At 44.8% G+C, this 20,268-nt stretch overlaps 1 protein-coding gene across 9 annotated transcripts in view; it reads left to right on the forward strand.

The window, feature by feature from the left end:
- Positions 1-20,268, forward strand: part of CDH4 (cadherin 4) — a 795,473-nt gene that overhangs the window by 695,880 nt on the left and 79,325 nt on the right. The gene's annotated exons all lie outside the window — the stretch shown is intronic.

Raw genomic sequence — 20,268 nt, forward strand, 5'->3', positions numbered from 1 at the left:
CCCCACCCCCCACCAGCGCATTGGCTGGCTGGAACTTTGATATGGCTGGGACCTCCGGTGCTGCTCGCTGCCATGGCACCCACCATGTTGCCTCACCTGAAGTCCCCAGGCATAGATCCGGGGACATTAATTAAAATCCGGGGACAGATTTTGAATCCAGGGACTGTCCCCAGGAACCGGGGACATCTGGTAACCCTACTCAAGAAACATTCTCCAAAAAATATACAACTTACCCAATGCAAAAAGAGCCTACTAGATCAGACCAGTGACCCATCTAGCATCCTATTCTTGCAGCGTCCAACCAGATGCCTATGGGAATCCCATAAGCAGGATCCGAGCACAAGAGGGCTCTCCTCTCCCATGGCTTCCAGCAACTGGTATTCGGAAACATAACTGCTTGCAGCCATAGAGGGCAATGTATAGCCATCATGGTTGTTTGTGTATTCCTCTCTGATGTGTTGATTCATACTGATTGTAGCTGGGATTTAAGGAACGCTAATTTCAAACATAAAATGTCAGATTTCATATTGAGAAAGGGGGTTATAAAGGTGTTCACCCACCAGTTGTCACTTCCATTCTCAGCTTTTGTCTTCCTATTTTGACAGTGGGGAGACACACTTGGGCAGGGGGGATAATTACAACCATGTCTAACTAGGCAAAGCTATGTAAATTTAACATTTCTACATGATTATAAATGTCAGGAGAGCTGTAGACAAGACAGGGAAGTTTGGAGTACCTCTTTTGTACCTAGTCTAAAATGTCTTTATTGCTAATCCTATTCATCTGGAGTAGGAGCCTAATTAGAATATTTATGGACTAATAAGTAGGTGAACAAGACACTCCAAAACTGTTCCAAAGGTGAGAAAAGGCATTCGTTAGAAGGCGTGTTGTCTGTTTTGATTAATGTATGGGGTAATTACCAATGCACTGTTAGACAACCGTCCTCGATTTATTTCATCTGCAAATGTTTAAATAAAGTTTTGCTGCGTTTTGTTCTGACAGAACTCTGGCCAGAATAATGAGAAGCAGCATTTGCCAGATCGTCCTGTAGGGAAAATAAAATTTCTCATTTAGAATCTTTGATCACAGAGTCTCACATGTGAAGTGGAATGTTAAATGTTAAAATCAAATGTTAAAATCATAGAGTCAGAGGAAGCCTTGTAGGCCATGGACAAAGGTGGATTTAAGGGAACATGACCGCTTCGGTTGAACTGGGCACAGAGTCTCAGGGGCACCGCAGGGGATGCCACAACTATTATTTAGAATGGAGCACCAGAGGACAGGGGGAATTTTGGTGTTGCACTGAGTGCCACTGAAATTTAAGACCCTAAGGTCCACCTCTGCCACTGAGATCCTGGTAGCATGTAGGTGCCTGATGTTCAGGGGAGCTGCCTTTGTACTGAGTTATACCATTGGTCCATCTTTACTGAGTATTACCTGTGCTGATAGACAACACCTGTCCTCAGGATTTCAGACTGGATTTTATCCTTGCAAATGAGACAGGCTGGCGTACACCAACTGGCAGCCTCTCTGTGTGTTTCAGAGAGGGAACAATCCCAGTTCTTACCTAGAGATGGCCAGAGATTTAACCTGGGCCTTTTGAATACAGAGATCCTGAGACTCTTGAATGGAAGATGGAACTGTACCATCCCTTCATACACAAGCAGCCATGGGCTGTGTATGGAGAACACCCAACACCCTTTTCTATGGAAGTGAAATTGTGCTTTGTCCAGCTGTCCATAGCAGTAGCTTCAGCTGTAGCCATGAACAGCCCGTTTCATGCTGATGTTTCCCAATAAGCATGGTGCATGGTACAACCCGCCCCTTGAGAAAATACCTCTTTCTTTAAAACTCTCATTGTACAAAGCATGCTTAATAAAAGACAGAAAGTTTGCATAGCTTCAGGCCTTCATAATATGGGGAATTATATTTAGGCATCTCATTTTTACAAAAGTAAAGATAAATATAGCCTCATTCCATTGCTGATGGATATCATTAAGAACCATTATCAACCTTAATTAATATATTCACATTATTCAAATGCAGGTAGAAGATGTTCTTTGCTGTCAAGATGAGAAAAGTAGAGTGCTTCCCTCTTTGTTTGATATGAAAAGCAACTGATGCTATGCAATATACTCCAGAAAGGGGGGAGCGGGAAACATTTTGTTTAGAATCAGGACCAGAATGATCCACTCAGCAACTGAGAATTCACATTTTCCATAAGCAGCAGCTTTTGGACCTTCTTCCAGGGCAGCACCACATAGAGTCAATTGCAGTAGAGATTAATTCCAGGAGATTAAGGGACACGGGTGGTGCTGTGGATTAAACCACAGAGCCTAGGACTTGCTGATCAGTCCTGGTTCGAATCCCCATGATGGGGTGAGCTCCCGTTGCTCGGTCCCTGCTCCTGCTCTGTGGTTTAACCCACAGCGCCACCCACATCCCTCCAGGGGTCCCTTTACCTTTATCTAGGAGATTAGCAGCTGTGGTGATAACTTTAATGTGGAAAGTGATGTTCTTTCAAACAAGCATTTGGATCCAGCAATGACTGGCCAGAAGACCGGGCAATGTGTCACATGGCGCTTGTTCCCACCATGTCTTCCCCTCTTGTGGACCAACCAGGCTCAGTATGCATTTCGCATTAAAGAGCATTAATTCAATAGTAGATCACTCCAAGAAGCAGGGGAACTGTTACAGCTAAGCCAGTTTCTTCTGCCAGTGGAAACCTGAAATGGGCTGACATTTGCTACTGAAAAAAGAGATGTTTATTTTTTTCTGAAGCCACATAGAGCCTTATAAATAGGACACAAGGCAGAAAAATAGTGCTATACGTGAGCCTCGCTGCCTCAGAGGCAAAGATTGCCCCTTCCCCTCTTGGATACAAATATGACTGCAGCACACGATAAAATTAAACATATTTCATGCTTTCACCTTTCTCCCTACAGGGCTACAAATCCACTTCGCAAAAACCTTGACACGTAGTTTTATCACCATCTGCAGCTTCTGCTTACGAAAGACCCTGGACCGGAATCTAAATCCCTTTGCATCCTACCTAAACAGAATGCCCCTGCTAGGTCAAAATGGGGTAGGCTGTGATTTGGGGCCGTTTCTAACCAGGATACAGCACTTCCAGATTCGTCTTTCCTTAATGATCGCAGAACACTTTTGTCCAGAGCATGGTGGGAATGTAGCATGAACCCTGATTCATCTAGGGGGGGGGGTTCTTTAAACTTGCCAACACAGTGTTTTTCAAACAGTTGGCACTGGGCTCACTCGGTATCACAACCTGCCCAGTGCCTCCTCATTTGCTTGCTCTACCCCCTAGCCATGAAACAGCTTTGCGTTGGGCAGATACTACCCCCTGCAACTCCTTGCAGGTTGAGTAAAGGTGCCTGGAAAGCAGAGAAGGTTACAGTGGGAGGGAGGAGGGGAGGAAGGTCTCCATCCTCTGAGGAAAGGACCAGAGGAGGCAGAGCCCTGGGTGTCGTGGCCCCGGGCGCAATTTTGAGAGGAGGCACAAGCAGGCATCCCTGCAGCAAGCTCCTACATCTGATCCTGGCTCCACACCAGAAGGAGCTGGGCCTTGGCTGTGGCGCTTGTGCCTGGTGCAGCTTTGCCCCCTGGGTCAGGTGAGGAGAGCAGGTGAGTGAGTGGCAGCGCTGCCACCCACCCTCCTCGGCCGTGGCACACCTCGCGCCCGGCTGCAGCAGCTCTGTCACTGGGTCAGGTCTGACCTGGCGGTGGAGAGCAGGAGAGGTGACGGCAATGCTGCCACACACCCTCCTTGACTGTGAGGTGTCTCGTGCCACGGCTGCAGTAGCTCCGCCTCTGCTGCCACGTCAGGCCTGACCTGGTAGTGGAGAGCAGGGCGAGAGTGGGCAGTAGGTTCCCTGCCCCTATCCTGTGGCACGCAGGAGGGCACCCCCTGTGCACTGCTCCCCTCAGGGGAGTGCCCCACCCCGGGCAACGTGGGCATACACTCTGCCGCTGAGAGGAGGTGTTAAGTAGAATGTTGCTGTTGTTTAAATAAAGGAAAGGGCTAAGAGAAGAATAAAAGAAACTGGCAGTTTGGTAGGTGGATGATATTCTACAAGTTGAATGTGAAAGGAGAACGGGAGATGAAATTACAGGAGATGAGTAAAAAATATTTTGAGAGCCATGTGGGGTGAGAAGGGGAAAGTATTATTTAAAAACAACAACAACTGCCCTCTACTAAGAGCCCCTGGATAAGCAAAATCTGACTAAAATGAAGGAGTTCAGTGAAAATACCTCCAGAACAAATGTATGCAGTTAGCTTGAGGAAAGCCAGCCTGTGGAACTTCTTGCTACAAGGAAGATGCCGTGGCAAAAAATAAATAAATAAAATAGCAGTTTTCAAAGATGGATGAGTAGAAAGTGATGCCAGGAATTGCCGGCTGATTGTGCCCAACTCTGCCTGCATCTGCCACCATTTTGTGACAGGCTCTGCCCCTGCTTTGTGACTGGTGGGCCTCAGTAATGTTCAATCAACTTGAGTACACCCTAGTAGTAGAAAGTTTGGAAAACCCTGGTCTAACACAGATATTCTGGTGGAATAGGCTGGGACAGGCAAATGCTCAGTGGAAGAACACATGCATTGGATCCATTACTGATGTTGGGCAGGTGCCCTCACCAGTAGCAGACTGGTGTTGTGGGGCTCAGAACTCCCTCTGGCTGGGTCACTGCAGCACACCGGAATGGAGGTGGGGATGGGTGATGTTGTGACAAGGTCAGCATGGTGCAAATATGTCAGCAGGAGGACCAGATCAGTGGTATGTTTGCACTGCACCAAACCTGCCACCCACCCACCCCTCCATTCTGGTGTGGTTACAGTGACCTAGCTGGAGAGAGATCAAATGACACAGTCCCACCATGGCTTCTGCTACTGCTCTCCACTATGTTGTTTTAGACACCGGCTGAAAACTTTTTTTAAATTCCAGAAACCCCATCCATTCATATGATTTTGTTGTTGTTGTTGTTTAGTCGTTTAGTCGTGTCCGACTCTTTGTGACCCCATGGACCAGAGCACGCCAGGCACTCCTGTCTTCTGCTGCCTCCCGCAGTTTGGTCTAACTCATGCTGATAGCTTCAAGAGCACTGTCCAACCATCTCGTCCTCTGTCGTCCACTTCTCCTTGTGCCCTCCATCTTTCCCAACATCAGGGTCTTTTCCACAGGGGGCAATTCAGTTTTCATGGGGGGCAATTCAAGAATGAGTTATTAACAGATAATAATAATAATAATAATAATAATAATAATAATAATAATAATTATTATTATTATTATTATTATTTATTATTTATACCATGCCCATCTGGCTGAGTCTCCCCAGCCACTCTGGGCGGCTCCCAATCAAGTGTTAAAAACAGTACAGCATTAAATATTAAAAACTTCCCTAAACAGGGCTGCCTTCAGATGTCTTTTAAAGATAGGATAGCTGCTTATTTCCTTCACATCTGAAGGGAGGGTGTTCCACAGGGTGGGTGCCACTACCGAGAAGGCCCTCTGTCTGGTCCCCTGTAACCTCACTTCTTGCCAGAAAGGCCCTCAGTGCTGGATCTCAGTGTCTGGGCGGAACGATGGGGGCCTTTTAGACTTCCTCCACATGAATACAAGTTCACTCTTTGAATAATAAGAATTATATGTCATGGGGGGCATCAGGATTTTAGAGATGCTTTGGTGGGGCCAGGTTGGGAACCACTGGACTAGATGAATCTCAGGGTCCCTTCCAACTCTACAATTCTATGATTCTATGATACCAAGCAAGACCATTAGTCCATCTAATTCCCAACACTGGCTTGCAGCAGATCTCTAGGATTTTAGACAGGGGTCCTTCTCAACCCAACCTAGAGATGCCAGAGTTTGAACCAGAGATGATCTGCATGCAAACCAGATGCCCTGCCATGGAGCTACATCCTTTCCCCCAACCTATACTGTTTTTAAAAATCTAGCTACAAGAATATGTTGTTGTTGTTTAGTCGTTTAGTCGTGTCCAACTCTTCGTGACCCCATGGACCAGAGCTCGCCAGGCACTCCTGTCTTCCACTGCCTCCCGCAGTTTGGTCAAACTCATGCTAGTAGCTTCAAGAACACTGTCCAACCATCTCGTCCTCTGTCGTCCCCTTCTCCTTGTGCCCTCCATCTTTCCCAACATCAGGGTCTTTTCCAGGGAGTCTTCTCTTCTCATGAGGTGGTATTGGAGTATTGGAGCCTCAGCTTCAGGATCTGTCCTTCCAGTGAGCACTCAGGGCTGATTTCCTTCAGAATGGAGAGGTTTGATCTTCTTGCAGTCCATGGGACTCTCAAGAGTCTCTTCCAGCACCATAATACAAAAGCATCAATTCTTTGGCGACCAGTCTTCTTTATGGTCCAGCTCTCACTTCCATACATCACTACTGGGAAAACCCTGGCTTTAACTATACGGACCTTTGTTGGCAAGGTGATGTCTCTGCTTTTTTAAGATGGTGTCTTAAAATGCAAGAATATGGGAAGCTGCATTTATATTGAGTTAGACCATTGGTCCAACTTACTCAGTACTGACCACTCTGACTGGCAGCAGCTCTCCATGGTTCCATATATGAATCTTTTCTCAGCCCTACCTGGAGATGCCAGGGGTTGAACCCAGGACCTTCTGCCTGCAAAGCAGGACACCTAGCACTGAGCTATGGCCCCTTTCATTTAGGAAGCAAAAGGTCCACTGGTCTCTGTACCATTCTTTCTGCAAGAAGCAATTACAAGGTTGACACATAGTGGGCATTTTCTTGCCCTCCAGCATCCCTGCATTGCAAGGAAAGTGCATATCATTTGAAGCAAAGCTGTCAAGGTTGAGGTTGCAATGGGTGAGCAAGTTCACCAATATATTTTTTTAGTGAAAGATGACTCCCCCCTCCTTGTTGCAACATGCACCCAAGATATATGTTGGACTTTGCAGCCCATATTGCAAGCACTCATTGACCTACATTTATCTTTTTCATCTCGATGTATGAACCAAATCTGCCCTGACCTGCATAGGCGGCCAAGTGGAAGCCAAAATTGCAGTCTGGAAAAAAAAAGCTGTAGCAACTAAAAGCAGGAAAGCAAATAGCTTTGTTGGGTCTAAAGATGTTCAGGATTCATATTTTTAAAACCAAAACAAAAAGTTTCAGAATGAATTAATATGTTTGCCATGCATATTAAAATGGTTCTGGCAGGATGTGACAGCAAAAGGCTGAAATTTGGGGGCTGGTTTTATTTTTGTTTTGCACGTTATCAAGCAGCAACGGACATAGCTAGGATTTCACAAAGACACCTTAGAGTGCTCCCTTTAGGGAATCAAAGTGATGCTACACATCAGTTGGAGACAGAGATTATTTGCACTGGGGCAGTGTAGAAAAGGACCTTTTCTTACAGTCTTCCCCACTCATCTTTGTCTCCTGATTAGTTTTTTTCCCCCTCTGACAGCTGCAACCATTATGACAACTAAATAAACAAACTTCAGACAGCAGGAACTCAGCCCTGACATCTTCACCAGAGGGCATCTCCTGGCAACTGTTGGTTTCGTTAGGATGATGTTACCTTGAAGAGATGCTCACCTTTACCCAAAAGCTCCCCTCGGATGATAGGACAGAGTTATTTGCTTCCTTGAACATCGCGGAGGTCTCTTCAACGCTTCCTTGTCAACCCACCTTTGTAGGGGGGCTGTCTCATGTTTAAATAGTGTGATGATGATAGAGATCTGTTGCCATGCCAGTCCACCAGAATAAAGTCCTATTCAGATGACACATTCAGGGCAAGGAAGGAGAGCACTGAGCTATGTGTATGGGTTTAGTTGGACATCTGCATGGACTCTTTGGGGAAGAAGGACAGGATATGGATTAGCTACAAAGGTGTAGCATGGGTGGGCCTGGGGGGGCTGTAATCTTGGGCACTGTTTCCTTGGGGGGGGGTCACATTAGTCATGCCACCAGCTGGAGGGCAGATTGAGAAGGATGCAACAAGCATGTACCCTGCCAGCACTGCACCACTTTTGCAAGTTTCTCAAAGCAGGTAAATGGTAAAGAACCCCTGGACGGTTAAGTCCAGTCAAAGATGACGATGGTGTTGCAGCACTCATCTCACTTTCAAACTGAGGGAGCCAGCGTTTGTCCACAAACAGCTTTCCGGGTCATGACTAAACCACTTCTGGTGCAACAGAAAAACCGTGATGGAAACCAGAGCGCACGGAAACACTGTTTACCTTCCTGCTACAGCGGTACCTATTTATCTACTTGTGCTGGTGTGCTTTCAAACTGCTAGGTTGGCAGGAGCTGGGGCAGAGCAACAAGAGCTCACTCATCATGCAGATTCGAACCGCCGACCTTCGGACTGGCAAGCCCAAGAGGCTCAGTGGTTTAGGCCACAGTGCATCTGATCACAGGGGCGCTGTGAGTGCACCCTTCAAATCAGTTGGCTGGCCCAGGCTCCCCACTTCGCGGCCAGGCAGGTGGCCCAGTGCAGCCCTGCTTGGCTTCTGTGGGGGGCTCTGGCAGTGCACCCGTGTATGCGCACACACCCGGACAACAGCAAGAAATGCTCAGCCACTGATTGGCTACTATTCCTAATGGCTATGTTCTGCCTTGAGAGTTAGAGGCACAATACTTCTGAATACCAGTTGCTGGAAACCACAGGGAGAGACCTCTTGTGCTCAAATCCTGATTGCAAGCTTCCCAGAGGCACCTGGTTGGCCGGATCCAGCAGGTTCTTCTTGTGTTCTTAGATCATTCATTTCTGTTTATCACTCATACAGGTTTAGGGGGGTTTACTTTCTCTAGCCAGAATCAGGGAAGGCTGCCATTTTCTTTTTATGGAGGCCATGCCTTCTGGAAGAATAAAATGGCAGCCTCTAGGAGACAGCTGCTGGAATCAGTTCCTCTGTGCCCCACCTTGCCAGAAAGGTGGGGGGGGGATGAATGGGTATAACAAAATGAATGCTGAATTAACAAATCAATAGCAAAACAAACGAAGTCTGATAATGAAAATGAATGGAACGACAACATGAAAAACATTTTCCTGTGCACCCTTGGAGTTGACATATTATTAATTCAAAGTCTTAGCATTGCACAGAATTATTTATCAGAATTTTGGGAAGCTGGGAAGCTGCATAAAAAGGGACAAATATTTAGGTCATTTCTGATACAATTTTTGAATTGTTTTTAATTGCAAGCGCATTGAACATATTGATTGGTACGGGACTTCAATTCAGATTCGTATGCTATAGAAGAGAGTGTTTACTCAGTGCATCTGCAGGTGCAGAAACTGGCATATGGCTTTGAATGCGGAGTTCCAAGAATTAGAACTTTTGTGCTAAAAATGAGCATGCGGCTCTTTATGGCTCTGGAACTGACTTGAATGCAGATTTTGAAGTCATCTTAACAGTTTGTGCTCCCTGAAAGGAAAAACAGGGAAAAGCGATAGCCTCTGCTCCTCTTTTCTCAAGGAGGCACATTCCTATGGGGACGTAACTAGGTATGATTTCATGCCCTGCCTAAAAATGGATCACATGCAGCACTGTTTCCCTTCCGCTGCAGTTTTACCTTGGCCAAATACTACCTTAAAAGATATTGGGCTTGGGCTACCTTGGTCAATGCTTAACAGTACCAGATTACAAGCAAGGAGATTCCAACTAAACATTAGGAAGAACATTAAAAGGTAAAGGGACCCCTGACCATTAGGTCCAGTCGTAACTGACTCTGGGGTTGCGGCGCTCATCTCGCTTTATTGGCCGAGGAAGCCGGCATACAGCTTCCGGGTCACATGGCCAGCATGACTAAGCCGCTTCTGGAGAACCAGAGCAATTTTAATTTTAATAAATATCTTTTTTAAAAAAAAGAATGTTCCCTTGCGCAAGCATAAATCCTTATGCTAGTGGCGCTGAGTGCATTGGATGGTGCCCTATGCTTTTGCCATTAAGAGGGCTGCATAATTTTATATTATTTGTGATAAATATGCCATGGTATATTAAGGAATTCATCCGTCTTGAGGAGCCTGCTGTCTCCGTTGAGGTTAATATACTGTGCAAAAGTGTTTGTCGCTCCGCCCTTATGAAACAAACTGGAAGGATCAGGGCCACTTTTTAAAAGGACTGTAAAAACAAAAAACAAAAAACCCCTCTGCATTCCTTTTTACACTTATAATATTGAATCAGTTCAGCCTCTCCCCCCCCCCCGCACTTACCCATTTTTCCTTGAGCATTTGTGTGCTTGCCAAGTTTTGGATTTAAGAAAAAAAAAACACCACAAATTTTTGTAGTCAAGCTGCAGACTCCCAGAAAATAGATATCGCTGACATGCAAACTTAACGATAGATGCGCAATTTAGAAAACCAGGCCTTGTGTCAACTTTGAAGAATGAGGTGAATTTAAAGGCGCTATTTAGGTGCGAGCAAATTCTTTGGATTTTAACAGCATCGGTTTTTCATACTCAGGTCCAGCACTTTGTTCCCTCCCCACCATCTTCTTATTCTCTGACTCCTGCAAGCACCTAATAGCATTGTCCTAAACGAAAAGGATTCAGGAAACAAAAGATACGGCCTCCATCCCCACTCTTTGCATCTCCTAATCAAGAGCAAGTATCTGTTAAGACAGGACACACTTTCTGTTGCTAACCTTAGATATGGCAAAGTTCCATGTTTTGGTGAAGGTTATTTTAAAAAATGAAGAAAATGGAAACAAATATGAAGGGGCTCAAGAAGATCTATTATCAGCTTGTTCAGCTGATTTTCCAAAACATTTTGGGCATCTATCTATCTATCTATCTATCTATCTATCTATCATCTATCTATTTACTTGTAGGTCCTGCTTAACAAACACAATGCGTTCACAGAAAATCATATAGCAAGCATGCAGATAGCAGAGCCTATGTGTATTTATTTACTGGTCAGGGGAAGCAATCAGTAGCCCCATTTCAGGGGTGGCTCATATTTTTCAGCCCCAAAACTGGATCACCATATATTCTCCAGGGGCTGCAGTGGTGGGTAAATGTGGGAAGTAAATTTGATTTAGTTTGCATTTAAAGACGGACTTACCGAATTTGCATTTTCTGAAATAATGTTCAAGCTGAAACACAACGGTTCTTCGAAATTCACACATACCTCCATTTTATTTGGTGTTTTGTTGTTGTTTTTAAAAAATTCCAGGGTGATTAATCACCTGGGATTATCGCCTGATTGCCATGACAATCGCTGGTGGTTGGGGACAGTAGGAGGGGAAAGAAGGTTTATCCTCATGAGTAAATGCTCACTAGTCCGCCAGTGAACTCTCTGAACTTCAGTGATACATTTTTAATATGGCTTACCCTAAATGGCATGAGACCAGGATATCTAAACATGACTAAACATATGATTCTCAGGCGGAGAGGTCCTGCTGTGTGTCTGTGGTTGGAAAGATGGTTGGATGAAAGAAAAAAAGGGGGCTTCTCTTTGGCAACACCCAGCATGTTGAGCTCCCAACCTTGGGATATCAATCTTCCCCCTTATTCACTAGCCCTCCACTGGCCTTTGGGAAACCAAAATGAATTGTTTCATCTGGCCTCCGCACCGGTCTGTGATTGACAGCTGTTGAGTGTAAGGGGCAATTCCTATTCACACTTTCACACTGCAGTACCTACTAGATGCAGCCTGCGGGAGGGGAAAAGGCAGTTTTAAACAATGAGAGGGGTTTGAGTAGAGCATGAAGGAAGTTGGGAAAGGTTCTGTTGTAACCATGTTAGCGTTTACATGTTAGCTTCTGCGCAGTACCAATTTCTGGTGTTTTTCCTTGTTAATTTATTTTTTTAAAAAATAAAAACCTCCTCAGTGTTTCTCCCTTTGCAATCCATTCATTGTTTTAAACCAGGGGTCAGCAGACTTTTTCAGCCGGTGGCTGGTCCACCGTCCCTCAGACCTTGGGGGGGGCGAACTGTATTTTTTTGGGGGGGAATGAACAAATTCCTATGCCCCACAAATAACCCAGAGATGCATTTTAAATAAAAGCACTCATTCTGCTCATGTAAAAATGCCAGGCAGGCCCCACAAATAACCCAGAGACGCATTTTAAATAAAAGGATACATTCTACTCATGTAAAAACACTCTGATTCCCGGACCGTCTGCAGGCCGGACTTAGAAGGCAACTGGGCCAGATCCGGCACCTGAGCTTTAGTTTGCCGACCCATGTTTTAAACAATTGTTTTTTCCCCACTTAGTGTGTCTCCCCTTTTGCTCCCATGCCGTGACCACTGCTGTAGTGCAAACTGCCTCCTCTTTCCATCCCCCTACACTGCCCTGATTTCATGCAAATTCAGAACTGTGATGCAGCAGAGGCAATCTTCCAATGGGGGCGTGGCCTGATGATAATCAAGTGCAAATATAGTATAGAGCAGGCATGGCCAAACTCGGCCCTCCAGCTGTTTTGGGACTACAATTCCCATCATCCCCGACCATCGGTCCTGTTAGCTAGGGATGATGGGAGTTGTAGTCCCAAAGCAGCTGGCAGGCCAGGTTTGGCCATGCCTGGTATAGAGGGATAGCCACCCACAGCCTTCGGCCTGACCCTGAACATATGTATGTTATTTTTTACACAGAAATAACTAATATATTTTGAAGTGTCTGAAGGAGGCCTTGCTTTGTCCCTGCACATTCTTCAGAATTTAATGGTAAACACTGTGTGTTGCACAGCCAAGAAGATGTGAAAAGACAACTACGCCATAAAAAATTAATAATGAATTGATTCCTTACACGTCACTGTTCAGCAGACCACAGTTTCAGAGCTAAACGCTAGGCTGCAAAAGAAACAGAAACCCAAAACATTACAAACAAATCTTTAATCTACCTTTTTTTAAATGATCATGGAATTGTGTTAAAAGATTACAGTGGTACCTCGGGTTACATACGCTTCAGGTTACATATGCTTCAGGTTACACACACTGCTAACCCAGAAATAGTGCTTCAGGTTAAGAACTTTGCTTCAGGATAAGAACAGAAATCAGGCTCCGGTGGCACAGCAGTAGCAGGAGGCCCCATTAGCTAAAGTGGTGCTTCAGGTTAAGAACAGTTTCAAGTTAAGAACGGACCTCCGGAATGAATTAAGTACTTAACCTGAGGTACCACTGTATTTAAGAGTTAGACTTTATGGCATCAAGGCGAAGATAAGTACCTAAGATAGATCTAAATGTCGCATATTGAACGGCTGTCCTTTTTAAAAGCTCCACACCAGAAATCGTAAATCAGGCGGATTACGTGGAATTCTCATCCCCCCTGTCGCCTTGATGCCAATCCCTGGCACAGCTGATAGAGAAGGAGGAAAAGGGATCATCGCCTCCGATATTGTACGACTGCATTTAAGTATTTGTTGGTTTTCCTCTCACGAGACTGCTGCAATCAGTTTTAAATCAGTCAGATAAAATTTAGGCATGGAGGGTGATAGGAACCTTTAATATAAATGCCACCAACATATAACACCTTGTTTGGGGAATTTGCAGTCTACCAGTTGTCTGCTGGGTTAAGCTCAAGGTTTTGTCACTAACATGTAATGTTAGATCCAGTTCAGTAACAAAGTTATTCACAGTTTTGTTTATGGGAATGTAAGAACACCAATTATCTGATTGCTGGATACCCGGAAGGGAGCTGTAATAGTCACTCAAAACAACTCCCTTGTGGTGAACATTGACCACATCTGCCACCAGCCAGCAGAGATTGGTTCCCAAGTGTTAAAACATAAGTCTTAAGACTTTCTGATGTTCCACTGCAAGTTGTAAGAGTTTTGGATACACGTTGTAAGTGGTATTCATCATATTTGTTAAGGATTAAAAGCAATTGTTTGGGGTTTACTTCAAAAGCCCCACCACCAACTTGCAGGGGCCTCACCAACCATGTGTGGGTCATGACCCACAGGTTGGGAAATGCTACTATAGCATACCCACAATAACACCTGGCTTTGGAGGGAGGGCATGAAGCAAAATGAGAGTACAGTGGACGCTCAGGTTGCAAACATGATCCGTGCAGGAGGCACATTCGCAACCCGCAGAGTTCGCAACCTGCAACCCGTTCATCTCCGCATGCGTGGGTTGTGATTCGGCACTTCTGTGCATGCGCAAAGCGTGATTTAGCGCTTCTGCGTATGCGCTGAAACCCGGAAGTAACCCATTCCGGTACTTCCGGGTTCAGCGCGCTGCGCAACCCGAAATTGCACAACCCAAAGCGTCTGTAACCCGAGGTATGACTGTACAAGTTCTATAGAATCTTCAAAGAACAAGTCACCTCTTAATGTGCTGGTCCTTAAGCACCTGAGTTATACCTGAGTATTTGCCAACTCTGGGCCTCAGACATTGGCCCTTTCTTCGTCTGTCAAGCAGCCTTAATAACTATATGATATCCCCAAAAATTCAATGGTGGGAGGGTGGAGATTTTCCCAGAGAAATGCTGTGACAAATTGTAAAGACACATTGAAATGGTAATTTTCTGAATGGCTCAATAAAATCAGCTTAACACACAAGCATGAAAAAGTTAGTGTTCAGGGAGGGGGGGAAGCTTCGTTCAAATTTCTCACATATTGGGGCATGCCTCACTGGTGATTTAATTAGAGATAACTGAAGAGGCTTATCTGAAATTGCTATGCCTTATGAATCCGGGCTCTAGACATTCAAATGAAATAGCATTTGATGGCTAATATTTTACAGATCACCTCTTATTTTTCATCACTTCTCAAAATAATTGGGGTATTCTCTGCTTTTCAGGGGTATCTTTAATTTCCTGAATGCACAGACTAGGTGTTCTTTTTTGTTTTTATCCTTCTATGCTTTCACCCATTATTTCCTATTTAGGATAAAATGTCATTGCACTTCCAACTACAGTGATATCCATTAGGCAGCTGAATTTGTTAAGCCAAAGATCTCAGTAGCAACATTGATGAGGTCTACTGAGCTAGGTATTATCAACTAACTGTAGGCCACTTTCTGAGTGGTGCTGGTTGGCCTTTCAGAAGGAAGGAGTAACTCACCCACCCCTCCTCTTATCCTCATCTTCAGGATGGGATGGGAATTACAAAAGGTCATTTGGCTGTGGCAATGGGGTTGGGGGACATGGAGAAGCTGCCACTGCAAGAGGAATTGACCTCTAATCCCAACAAATGCAATCTTCTCAAAGTGGCTTCCCAGAAAAACTGAAGTTCATTACACCAATGGTGCATGGAGCAGCTATCATGCCAATCCTTGCTCCTTTGTGTTCACACTGATCTCAGTCTTAGCTTTATTTATCTCTTTCACATTTCCTATAATGGGGAACTGTCCTCACAATGAGTCTGTTTGACTTCCGAAAATGTTTGAAAACAAAGGCTTGGCTTCTGATTGGCTGCAGGAGCTTCCTGCACTCAGGTGGAAGCTGTGTCGGACGTTCGGCTTCCAAAAAACATTAGAAAACCAGGACGCTTACTTCTGGGTTTTTGGCATTCGAGAGCCAAAATGTACAAGTACCAAGGCATTCAAGAACCAAGGTATGACTGTATCTGCAATTTTGGATGGGACAGAGGTGCAAAAAAACAGAATTCTGAAGGCAATGGTGCATTCCCCCCTTTCTCTGTTTTGTCACATTCAACATGTTTGAATCTCTACCGTGTTGAAGGGAACTGAAGATTGCAGGTTGTTGTTCCAGGTCATAGCAATTCCTTCGTCATCCTCCACTCTCCGTATGTTAGTGAAAAAGCACTGGAACACTGTTGGATCCAGTCCATTTGTCCTTGCATATTACATCAACACTGGGCCATAAGATGATTCTTTCTCCAAAGTGAGCTCCATATAGCTCAGTGGAAGGGAATATATTCTGCAGGGAAGAGGTCCTAGGTTCAATCCTGGTATCACCAGATAGCATTGGGAAAGACTTTTGCTTAAAACCCTGGCTAGCTGCTGTCAGACAATGGTAGGTAATGTTGATCCAGATGAAACCAGTGGTCTAGTTTGGTAACGTGACCTTTCCAGTCCTGAATATGTTCCAGCATGGATATCACCTGTAGCTCAATTTAATAAAGTTGTGTTTAGCTGGTTTACACTCTATCTTCTACCCCTTCCTACTGCTTAGACTAGGCATAGGCAAACTCGGCCCTCCAGATGTTTTGGGACTACAACTCCCATCATCCCTGACCACTGCTCCTGTTATCTGGAGGGCCGAGTTTGCCTTTGCCTGGCTTAGATCTCTTGCAAGACTGTAGGTGTCTATGGAATGATTGTACCTCATTGATAGCACTTCTGTCATGCATGTAGAGACAGGTTCAATCCTCAGCATCTCTGGGTATGGCTGGGAATGCCCCTTGAAGAGTTTCTGCCAGTCTCAGTAGACAGTATTGAGCTAGATGGGCCACTGACAGCTTTCTATGTTCCTAAGAGACATTGGTTCTTATGTTGTTATTGGGATATGCAGGGACCTTACCTAGCTAGCACTGCACAGATACATATACCGTGGTACCTTGGTTCTCAAACATCTTGGTACTCGAACAACTTGAAACCCAAATATTGCAAACCTGGAAGTAAGTGTTCCGTACTTTTTTCTGAACCAAACCTGCTGTGTTTTGAGTCTTACACTTCTGTTTTGAGGGCCACGCTTCCAATTTGAGTGCCACACTTTTGTTTTGAGTGTTATGCTGAGGTCTGTCTGTTTTTGCTGTTTATTTTGAGTTTTTGTTTTTGCAGCTTTTTTCTTTGTTTTTGTGACTGTGTGGAACCCAGTTCAGCTACTGATTGATTGATTGTGTGACTGCAGTACATGGTTTATTGTTTTCATTTTATGGAGCAATGGTCTCATTAAATAGTAAAATCCATGTTAAATTGCTGTTTTAGGGGTTGTTTTTAAAAGTCTGGAATGAATTAATCCATTTTGCTTTCTATGGGAAAGCGCACCTTGGTTTTGGAACGCTTTGGTTTTGGAACGGACTTCCAGAACGGATTAAGTTTGAGAACCTAGGTACCACTGTATAAATATATCATTATTAGTGTTCAAAAAATCAGAGCTTTCATAAGTGACCTGGATTTGGGTGGAGGGGCTGGGAGGACAAGAAGATAGGGAAGTTTTTGAAATAAAAATAAACTGTTTTTAAAATGAAACTTTTCAGATTTCTTATCTTGGGTCAGCGGTTGGATGCCTTTTCTTCTGTAATGTTCTTTGAATAACAGACAAGCCAAAAGAGCAAAAGTCAGGGGATGGGTGGGTTGCAGAACAGAAAGCAATGTTACTGGGACAACCACCTTCAGACAGCTTCACCCAGCAAGGCCTTCTACGATGCAATGCAATGGGGCTTCGCCAGAGCAAGCACTTAGAAGCCTTGCTATCAAAAAGTCTTTTTCTCAGACTTGCGTGACCTTCTCTTGCAGTTCAGCTTTCAGGTTCAGATGAAAGTTTGCATAACTGCATCACGGGTTCCCGAATTACTTTTGACACAGAAACCATGCTGTCTTTGCGGTGCCCTAGCTGGAGGCAAGACAGTGAGACAAGAGCAGCAAACGGCTCTGACAGTCCCAGGTTGTTCCGGCTGATAAATCTGCAAGTGACGACCTCTGAGCCCAGACACTGCTTTGTAGGGGTCATGCTGAAAACAAGGTAGAAGAGAGCACCGCAAGGTTTAAATGGGAGGAAGAAGCTGCACAGGGAAGCAGAGAGATGTCGTGGTTCTTTGATGGATGGGAGGGCAGAGAGGAGAAATTATTTCCCCCTCCCACTTCACTTCTGTTGTAGACAGAAGTTTTGTCCGGGTTAAGTTCTGGGGTTCATACCTAAACCCAAAATCTTGTATACTCAAAATCCATCGGGTCAAATGGCAAGCAGGGTTGTCAATGCCATTTTTCCTGGAATCCTACCCCCTTCTAAATTTTTGATATATTTTTTGCAATACACATAAAGCTGAATGTGCACAAGTTAAATGCATGTACGTTGTGGGCCTGCTGTACCGAGTAGGAATTGGAGAGGGATTTGATTCAGTCCACCTTTCAAGGAAAATCTGTCAAATTTGCATTTTCCGAAACAATATGTAAAGCAAAACGCAGCCGTCTTTCAAAATTCACACTTACCTGAATATTGTGATTCATATATTAAGGGAATGTGTGCATAAAGATGCATTTGTTTGTGAAAACGACATAGAAAAACGCATGATATACGGGGAAATTCCTCGCAAAATGTGCTTGAGTCAAAACCACATGTAAGACCCACTGTGAGCAACTGGATAAAATTCCTCAACTTCAGAGTGGTCTCAATGTTTCCCCTTGACCCCTGTCCCTCCTGGCTCATCAAATCTAGCAGAGAGAAGCTGTCTGGTTGGGTCCAGAGTTGGTTGACCCTGTGCTGCATGAGGAGGTGCTCTGTGCTGCACTGAAAGAAGCAGTGCTGCAACCACTCCTAAAGAAACTGGTTCCGGACCTTTTGGATGGGACCTTTTGCCAATACCTGCTTTTGGGGAGAAGGTGGTGGACACAGCTGCAAATATTCTTGGAGGATGCAGATTATAGTGGTACCTCGGGTTAAGTAATTAATTCGTTCCGGAGGTCCATTCTTAACCTGAAACTGTTCTTAACCTGAAGCACTATTTCTGGGTTAGCAGAGTGTGTAACCTGACGCGTATGTAACCTGAAGCATATGTAACCCGAGGTACCACTGTACTTAGATCCATTCCAATTTGGGTCCAGGCCCGGCCACGAAATTGAGTTGACCTTGGCCACCCTGATGGATGACCTTTCCTTTGTCACTTGTACAATTTGTACACAGTGAGATTCCCCGACACCCCTCACTCAGCTCTCTTAGTCTTAATTCCCCTCGTTTACTGACGCACACCAACCAAACCCGAAAGTCAGTTGCCCTGTTGTTATCTTTTCATTCAGCAGCCTAACAGCCCACGGATAGAAGCTGTTCTTGGTGCGACTAATCCTGCTTCTATATCTTCTGCCCGAGGGCAGGAGATCAAGAAAGTGCCGGCCAGGGTGTGAATCATCCCTGAGAACTTTCCTCACTCTCCTGTGGCAACGTTCTTCCACTATTTCATCCAGTGGATTCACAGGACAGCCCATAATATCTTGTGCTGTATTCACCACCCTCTGTAGGCACTTCCTATCAGTTGATGTCAAACCAGCGTACCACACCGTGATGCAGTATGAAAGGACACTTTCTGTTGTGGACCGGTAGAAGGAGATCATCAAATGTTGATTGACATCGTTCTTTCACAATACTCTGAGGAGATGGAGTCTCTGTTGGGCTTTCTTAACCACCTGGGTTGTATTTATTTTCCAAGTAAGGTCTTCACTGAGATAAACTCCTAGGAATTTAAAGGAAGAGACTCTCTCCACACAGCCCTCCCCGATGTACAACGGGGCTAGTTCTCCTCTTCCTCCGAAAGTCCAACACCATCTCCTTTGTATTGCTGATATTATTTTTATATTTTTGAGCTCCCATTGGTATTTGATGCCATCTACCATGGGATCCTCCTGAACTGGCTCTGGGGAATGGGAATTGGGGGCCCTGTATTACATTGGTTCCAATCCCACCTCCAGGACTGAGTCCAAAGAGTAGCATTGGAAGAGTGGCTTTCAGGAGACGATCTTTCTCCAGCGTCTTGTCCCCAGACATTTCTAGGAGGCTGCTTTCAGCTTTGTGGGTCTGAACAGCTTCAAAAATAAAACTTGCTTTTGTTCATTCCTAATCATCTGTGGCTGATGATCCCAGTCAATAGCAGATGGGACATCCTGGCTCTCTGAGGAAATTCAATTTTCAGCGATTCCTAGTAAAGGAGACACTTTGAAATGATAAGGCCAATAAGTCATTTGTTGCATCAAGATTCCCTTCCCTTTCTAAAGCTCCACATCAATATTAGCAGCTCATTTAATGGATTTTCATCTGCCTAAGTGAACTCACTGAGCTGGTGTTGCAGGTATTTATAGTTGTTTGCCTGATAATTGCTCTGATAATTCTCCCTTTTTATTTTGGCTTCCATAAGGGGAAAGCAGAACCTCTTATACCTCCAGGAAAAACAATACCACAACAAAAAGTCTCTGTCCACCCTTCCCCTCACCCTATCACATTTTATAGCTAGTGTTTTCCAGGAGATTTTAGGTCTGTGTCCATGGTCTGTGTCCCCTTTTCAGGAACAGTCCAAGCAGAAGCTGACTGGGAACTGGCAAGAAGGCAGCATTCTCACCTGCACCAGGCTATTTTAGTGGCACACAAAACTCTGGTCTCCAGCAGAGTGGAATGATCAGGCGGCTGAGGAGGAGCCAACATAAATTCAATTTCCTC

Source organism: Podarcis raffonei, chromosome 6, assembly GCF_027172205.1.
Source record: "Podarcis raffonei isolate rPodRaf1 chromosome 6, rPodRaf1.pri, whole genome shotgun sequence".
NCBI lineage: Eukaryota > Metazoa > Chordata > Lepidosauria > Squamata > Lacertidae > Podarcis > Podarcis raffonei.